The sequence below is a fragment of the Pongo abelii genome, chromosome 12 (assembly GCF_028885655.2).
Source record: "Pongo abelii isolate AG06213 chromosome 12, NHGRI_mPonAbe1-v2.0_pri, whole genome shotgun sequence".
NCBI classification, from domain to species: Eukaryota; Metazoa; Chordata; class Mammalia; order Primates; family Hominidae; genus Pongo; species Pongo abelii.
In genome coordinates, this window is record NC_071997.2 from 84,528,564 (window position 1) to 84,537,248 (window position 8,685).

The window sequence follows — 8,685 nt, forward strand, 5'->3', positions numbered from 1 at the left end:
GAGGCATTAATTGTCCTCTCTTCCAACATTATGTTGGAACACAGGCGTAATGATGATGATGGTGATGATGATGAGGACGATGATGATGATGATGATGTCAGCAATGATAATAGAACTTCAATCATATGTCACTTAATGTTGGGGATACATTTTCAGCAATGGATTGTTAGGTGTCATCATTGTGTGAACATCATAGAGTGTACCTATACAGACTTAGATTGTACAAACACATATAATTCACACATTTCTGAGATTAGGGGGTTTTGTATTACTTACCTAGAAAAAGCAAAGCTTGAATACATTGGAGTCTCTACTCCTAAGAACAAAAGGCTGACATTTGGGAAACTTGACTTGGTTGTTACAGAAATGTGCACCATCAGCCAACCAGGAGCATTAAAAAGAGCTAAACAAACTTGAAAGTTGAAGAAGGGGGCATAAAGTTGATTAAAAAAAAAAGTGCTCACCAGAAGGAGGATGGTTTTGGTAGCTCTGGACTCAGGAAAGAATCTGGGGGGGATATTGGTCCTATGTATGTATTGGACTTGCTGCTTGTGCCTGTAAAGAATGAAAACCATGGAGCTGATCCCCAAACATAAAACGTCTGGGAACAGCAGCAATGTGGCATGGAGTGACTCTCTGCTTTTGTCAGGATGAACAGGAGAGTAGTATCCTAAATCTTTTGTCTTTGTGATGTTTTTGTTACTCAATTTGCCAGTCACATACATAGGAAAAAAGATGTTTACCAGAATTTAGAGGATCCATCACAGGAATATGGAGGAACCAATGAACTTAGGAGCTTTTACTTTCAGCTCTGCCCACCTGGAGTTCCTGGGACTGATTGTGATTCCTTGGAAGACACTCAGAAGCAGGTGGTGCCAGTGGAAACATCCCTGCCCACTCTGTGAACATAGAAAAGAGGTTTGCATCTGCAATCACTCAGGGAAGGTTTCCACCCCAAAACTGCTATTGTCTGCCAAACTCTTCCAGAGAGGAAGAATAAGGAGTTGACTACAATCAGGTGCTTGATAATCAACTCTGTAGACCTTAACCTGAGCCCAGTGAAGTAAAGGAAGAGATAACGGTAAAGAAAACAGAAATTCCCCAGGATTCGAAGCACAGCCTATGATAAGAAGATCCTCTCTATTGCCAGATCTTTGGCAGCCATTCTGTCAGTTCCCACAGACCGATATTTATCATCAGAGCCAGAGGACCCGCAGGGGAACGTGAGGCCTGTGCTACACTTAAAATGTCAACTAAAATCCAGTATTCTTCACTGACCATTAGTTTCACACTTAGAAATATTAGCTGAAGTTTTTTCTATTATTAACAGGTTTCCAAAATATGAATGTGTACCATTTAAAGTGTACTTACAATGTATTCATCGCTGCTATGAACAGTAGGCGTGGGGTAACTTTTTTATTCTTCACAAATCTGTGAGGCAGCTGCTGCCATTATAACGATAAGAACTTAAGCACAGAGTTGTTAGTCTAAAATCAGACACTGACCAAGGGGTAGAGTGGGGACAGACCTAGACGGTATGATATAGCCATTGCTCCTAGGCTACAAACCTGTACAGCATATTACTGTACTAAATACTATAGGCAACTGTAACACAATGGTAAATATTTTTGTATCTAAACATAGAAAAGGTATAGTAACAATTCTTTATAAAAAGCTTTTTAAAATGGCACACCTGTATAGGGCACTTAGCATGAATGGAGCTTACAGGCAGGAAGTTGCTCTGGGTGAGTTAGTGAGTGAGGGGTGAGTGAATGGGAAGGCCTGGGACATACTGTACACTACTGTAGACTTCATAAACATTGTACATTTAGGTTACACTAAATTGATTTTTAACTTTTTTCAGTAATAAATTAACCTTAGCTTACTGTAACATTTTTACCTTAGAAACTTAAAAAAATTATCTCGCTTTTTTGCAATAACATTTAGCTCAAAACACACATATACAGCTGTACAAAAATATTTTCTTTCTTTATATCCTTATTTTATAAACTTTGTTCCAATTTTTAATTTTTTTATTTTTATTTTTTACTTTTTTAACTTTGTTAAAAAAAAAAAAAACTAAGACACAAGCAACACGTATTAGTCTAGGCCCACACAGGGTTAGGAACAGCAATTTCAGTCTTTCACCTTCACATCTTGTCCCCCTGGAAGGTCTTCAGGGGCAATAACACACATGGAGCTGTTATCTCCTATGATAACAATGTCTTCTTCTAGAATGTCTCCTGAAGAACTTGCCTGAGGCTGTTTTACAGGTAACTTTAAAAAAAAAGTAGGAGTATACTCTAATAGTAAAAAATATATAGTATAGTAAATATATAAACCAGTAACCTAGTTAATTATCATTATCAAGTATTATGTACTGTACAGAATTGTATGTGCTATACTTTTATATAGCACATACAATGGCAGGGCAGTAGGTTTGTTTATGCCAGCATCATCACAGACACATGAGTAATGTGTTGTACTACATGTTACAATGGCTACAATGTTGCTAGATGATAAGAAGTTGTCAGCTCAATTATAATCCTATGGGACCATCCTCGTATATGGGGTCCATCGTTGACCAAAATATCATTGCAGGGCGCATGACTGTATTCAGTGAATAAGCAATGACCATGGCTAAAGTGTTCCTTCTACTGGAAAAATCTTCTAGTCCAGAAACAATACTACAGAGCAGAGGAATAGGATAATTAGAACCGAAGTCTTCTCATCCCAGAAGAAATACGGGGATTCAGTGATCACTCTGTCTCCTTACAATGTGATCCAGTTCTTTGTCCATCCTGCTGTTCCTATTTTCGTGAAGGGCAGACTTTACAGGTCTTCGACAATTTAAAAGCAGATACTTGAGGATTAAACTGGAATTGAGGCAAAGATTCATAAATCTCCTTCTAGCCACAAGAAGGCTAGAGACTTTGCCTCCAGAATCCTGGGGACAGGGACTGATGAACTATCCATCACCTTGATGTGTTCAACATTCAGTTACAGAGAGGAGCTCAATTTTAATAGAATGCCAAGGAAAGAGCCTAGTGGACTATCAGGTATTGATTTAAGGTTTTACAAAAAGTGTGTATATTCTGTGTCAGAAAGATAGAGGATCTTTTCTTGTGACCAGAATTAGAGATCTTTCCAGCAAAAGACATCTGAAGGGCAACTGTATACTACACCAGAGGCAATTGCCAGGTTCTCAGCTATTCTTACCCCATCACCTTCCATCTTTTATTGTGGTTCTCTCATAAAACTTTGGGCTGTACTGTAAAATGTGAATTGCTTTTATTAAAAGTCCACTTTCATTTAATGAGGCAGGAACATATGATATGAATGGGGGGCAATCTGGGGAGTATGATCTGGGGAGACTATGATGATTCCCTTATTGTATGATTTCAGGGACACCAAAAAGATTCCACCCTGTCTCCCATTAAGTGTACCTACTCCTTCATTAAATAACTTTTTTCCCTTTGAGTGCTAAGGTCTTGCTGACTCCCAAAGTCTCCAGTTATGATGGAGTAACATAATCAGCTAACATTTTAGAAGGGGTGCATTTTATTATACTGTTCATTTTATTTTATATTTTTAAAAATTAGTATAATACTTTTTCTGATGCAATCTTACCTAGAACCCAAATACACAAATGCAGAGCAACTCTGAAGGAGGATGAAGGGCAAGGGTTCACCTACTTGGCTTCCTCTCCAACCTAAGGAAGTCCAGAAAACAATAGTCAATTGTGTGTTTTTAAAACAAAATTTGAATTAAACATTTTCAGGGTCCCTTAAGCAACCCTGCAGAATCTTAGGGTTCCTCAACGTACACTGGGGATAATTAAAAAGTGGACAACTAGGTATTATGTGCCTCTCAGTGTAATGCACTTGAAATGGCAGGGACCTTTACCATCTGTGAAGTACCCCCATAAAACAACAACAAACAAATCTAATCAAGCCTCTACTTCTAAATTATCTGTTTACAGGAAGTAAGAGGATAGAGAAACGAGTTAAATTACACCACAAATAATTTACCACGAGTAAACAGCCAAGTGGAGAATGAGGGAAATTCTGCCGGACAAATGACCTGGTTCATTTAGTAAATAAATAGCATAAAAAAGGAGAGAGATCAGGAGAACTATTAGATTTTAAAAGACAACAACAACAACAACAACAACAACAACAAAAACCTCAATTTAGAAATGGACAAAGGACTTGAATAGACATTTCTCCAAATAAGATATATAAGTGGCCAAGTAGCACATGAAAGATGCTCAACATCATTAGTCACTAGGGAAATGCACATCAAAACCACAAGGAGGTACCACTTCACACCACTCCACACAGTATGATGGCTATGCTCAAAAATACAGAAAATAACAAGTGCTGGCAGGGATGTGGAGACATTTGGAACCCTCACACATTGCTGATGGGAATGTAAAATGGTGCCATCTCTGTGGAAAACAGTTTGGTGGCTCCTCAAACAGCTAAACAGGGTTACCATATGACCCAGCAATTCCACTTCTGGGTATATAACCAAAAGAATTGAAAACTGGTATTCAAACAAATACAAGTATATGCATGTTATAGCAGCACTATTCACCATAGCCAAAAGATGGAAACAGCTGAAATGTCCATTGATATGGTTTGACTGTGTCCCCACTCAAATCTCAGCTTGAATTGCAGTTCCCATAATTGACAAGGACCAGGTGGAGACAATTGAATCATGGGGGAAGTTTCCCCCATCCTGTTCTGATGATAGTGAGTTCTCACGAGATCTGATGGTTTTATAAGGGGCTTCCCCCCTTCACTGGGCACTCATTCTTCTTCTCTCTGCTGCCATGTGAACAAGAGCGTGTTTGCTTCCCCTTCTGCCATGATTGTAAGTTTCCTGTGGCCTCCCCAGCCATGCAGAACTGTGAGTCAATTAAACCTCTTTCCTTTATAAATTACCTCGTCTTGGGTATGCCCTTATAGCAGTGTGAGAATGGACTAATACATCCATCAACAAATGAATGTATTAAGTGTGGTGTATATACACAATGAAATAATCAGCCATAAAAAGAAATGAAGTACTGATACGTGCTACAATATTGATGAACCTCAAAAGCACGCTAAGGGGAAAAAGCCAGACAAAAAGACATGTATTTTATAATTCTATTTTATGAAATATTCAGAATAGGTAAATCCATAGAAACATAAGGCAGATTGATGGTTGCCAGGAGCTGGTGGGAGGGGAGAATGAAAAGCAACTGCTTAATGAATAGGGTTTTGGGTTTCCTTTTGGTATGAGGAAAATGTTTTGGAACTAGAAAGAAGTGGTATTTGCACAACTTTGTGGCTGTACTAAATGCCTGAATTGTTCCCTTTAAAATGGCTAATTTTGGCTGGGTGCGGTGGCTCACACCTGTATCCCAGCATTTTGGGAGGCCAAGGTGGGTGGATCACTTGATGTCAGGAGTTCAAGATCAGCCAGATCAACATGGTGAAACCCCATATCTACTAAAAATACAAAATTAGCCAGGCGTGGTGGCACATGCTTGTAGTCCCAGCTACTCTGGAGGCTGAGGTGGAAGAATCACTTGAACCCAGGAGGCAGAAGTTGCAGTGAGCTAAGATTGCACCACTGCACTCCAGCCTGGGCAACAAGAGCAAAACTTTGTCTGAAAAATAAATAAATAAATAGGCTAATTTTATGTTATGTAAATTTTACTCAATAAAAAAGTAAGTTCATGATTGATAGATTTTTTTAAAAAACTTGAGAAATATATCAACCAAGTACAATAGACCTACACCTTGTTTTGTTTCTGAGTCAAAGCAATTATAAAAATACATTTCTGAGGTAGCTGGAGAAACTTGAACATGAATTGAATGTTAGATGATATTATGGAACTATTGTTAATTTGTTTGTGTACTAATGGCATAGAGATTGTGTTTTTAAAAAATTCCTTCTCAGAGATTCAGTGATGTCTAGGATGTGTTTTAAAATACTCAAAAGGAAGAGTTCAAAGAGGGGAATAGTTGAAACAAGTTTGGCAAATTTTGGGCAATTGATGAGGGTAAGTAATATGGATGTAGGCATGATTGCTACTTTTGTGTATATTTGAAATTTTCCATAATAAAACACTTTTTAATATGGTTTAAGAACTATAGATTTATTTGATGCCATTTATAGTCCTTTAGTATACGTGCTGGGAGGTTTTTGGAAAACATAGGAAAAAAGAGGTAGGGAGAAGGAAATGTAACAGATAGAAAAGGGGAATCATGGGAAGGAATATTAAAACAGTCAAAAACCACATTCTCCAGGACTTTGCTAGGGGTGTGTCCTTCAAGAGGAAAGAGGATACTGGACTTCCTCAGCTGCAAACCTCAGCCCACCCTAACTGCTTTCAGTGGCTGCAGTCACAGGGGACCTGGATGATGTGTAGGAGGTATTCAGTGTGTCTCTTCCCCGGGCAGAAGAAACAGCATTCTCACCACTATTACCACCAGTGTTTACTGGGAATCATCCACGTATGAAATACTGTGGTTATCAGCAGCCCTAAGTTAAACCACAGCCTTAAACAGTGTCCTGCCAACAGCTAGTGATTGCATCCAAGTGGCCCTTACTGGACTTGGCCTGGAGACAGAAGGGATCTGACACACCACAGCTCCTTCTTGATTCTGTGAAGTCACAACAGATCTTAGCAGTGTTAAATGCTAAGGGTCAGGGGCCCTGGACTCTAGTTCTGTCACTGCCACCTACTAGCTGCGTGCACCTGTGCAAGTCTCTAGTTGCCCACTCTGAGTATCTCATTTGTAGAATGAGAGTTTTGATGGTTTCTCTTGTCCCTTCTATCCCTACAAAGCATTCACTGCATTCATTCATTCATTGCATGTACACTTATTCTATAAATAACCTTAATATATCCACTGTTAGCAAAGCACTCTAAGGCTTTGTTAAACACATAATCACTAGAAAGTTTTCCCTTAGCAGAACTCTCTAATGGTCTCTTGACTGCAAGAGTTGAGAATTAATTACTTAAGTCTCCTCTAAATGGGAAAACTATAACAAATACCTTTCTTAATCCTTAGCATACGTGCCTCACAGTGTAGCCCTAATATTAAAGAAGGGAAATAGCTTTATTTTGCAGTTATTGAAGGGTAAGGAGTTCTCCTGAATTTCTTTCTTTTCCTCTTATTTAAAAAAATCCTGGAATTTTTCTATATAGAAGAAAATGTCTGATAACATTTTTCTGTATGATTTTATATCATTTATAATGGTTGTGTACTATGCCTGTGTATGAATGCAGTATAACTAACTTAACAATTCTTTCCATAGTTAGTTTCCTACTGTAAAAATACTGGGATGAACATCCTTGGACATACATCTTTATTTGTTCAAGAAATTCCTGGAAATGAAATTTCTGAATCAAAGGAAATGCACATTTAAAGTTTTGATAAAACTGTTTAAGTGCCCTCCAGAAAGATCACAGCAATCTGTACTCCCACTAGCACTATATGAAAATGTCTGTCACTGCATTCTTCCTTCCCAACATAAGCGTTGGCGTTTATTTCAGTCTTTGCCAATCAATCCTTCCTGACATTTTACAGGATCTCCTATAATGCTGTGTTTGCATTTCTATACCTGAGAGGTGCTCTACCACCATTTCAGTATTTCCAGAGGTAGCAGCTTCCTTTTCCTTTTTTTTTTCTTTTTGTTTGGAGAGTAGAGACATGGTCTTGCTATGTTGCCCCAGGCTAGTCTCAAACTCCTGGCCTCAAGCAATCCTTCCTCCTCAGCCTCCCAAAGTGCTGGGATTACAGACATGAGATGCCATGCCAAGCCCCTTCCCCCATTTCTGAGGGGACAGGAACCTACCACTATGAGCCTGTGCCTCCTAGCTGTCAGAGCAACACTTGAGAGGACGCAGCCAGCCACAGCTGCTCCCTCTCTTCATCCTACTGTGGCAGTAAGCTGGCTTTCCGATTAAATACTGCATTTCCAGCTTTAGGAGGTGTTCATTCAAATTCTCTATTTAATCCCGAGCAACTAAAGTTAATTCATCACTGCTCCTGTTTTTGGCTATGTAAAATAAAGTCTTTCCGCACCTTAATTCTCTAATTAACACTTGATTTTTAGGTATAATTTGACTTTACTAGTGATAAAGCAGATTGAGAGAGGGATAGAGAAGATTCTGTTTTATTTGGATTCCTTTCCATTATGATTTCCTGCTAGCTGCCTGACATATAGTTAGACAAACACAGAGGAAACACCACACCATAGATGACTCCATCTTTCATTCTTAAAAGATTCAGTTGGATTAATAAGTGTTAGCAATGATTTATCATACTGGTAGGGATTTTTTTCCAACAAATTAAGTACCTAACTGACTTTTTTGGGGGCCAATCTTTCCTCCCCCACCTTCACCCTCATGACATGACAGTCCTGAGGTTATGAAAACATATGGATAGAGGTTATGAGAACGAGTAAGGTTCAGAACATGCTGTCTGCCAGCCTAAGCTGCCTTTGTGATTGTGTACAAATTCCTGTTTCTGTTTTCTCCACAGAGAACAGGTTCTTACATATTGCTCTCAGTGTATTGTGAGATCAGCCCTATCTCTGAGGCCTCTCACCCTCAGCACAAGTCTCTCTCAAATAAACCACTGGTAAGGTAGTGTTTCTAGCCAATGCGCTGATATAAGAAAT

At 38.9% G+C, this 8,685-nt stretch overlaps 1 pseudogene; it reads right to left on the reverse strand.

The window, feature by feature from the left end:
- PONPYGV1R-PS1828 (vomeronasal 1 receptor ponPygV1R-ps1828 pseudogene) lies at nucleotides 277-1,165 on the reverse strand (annotated as a pseudogene).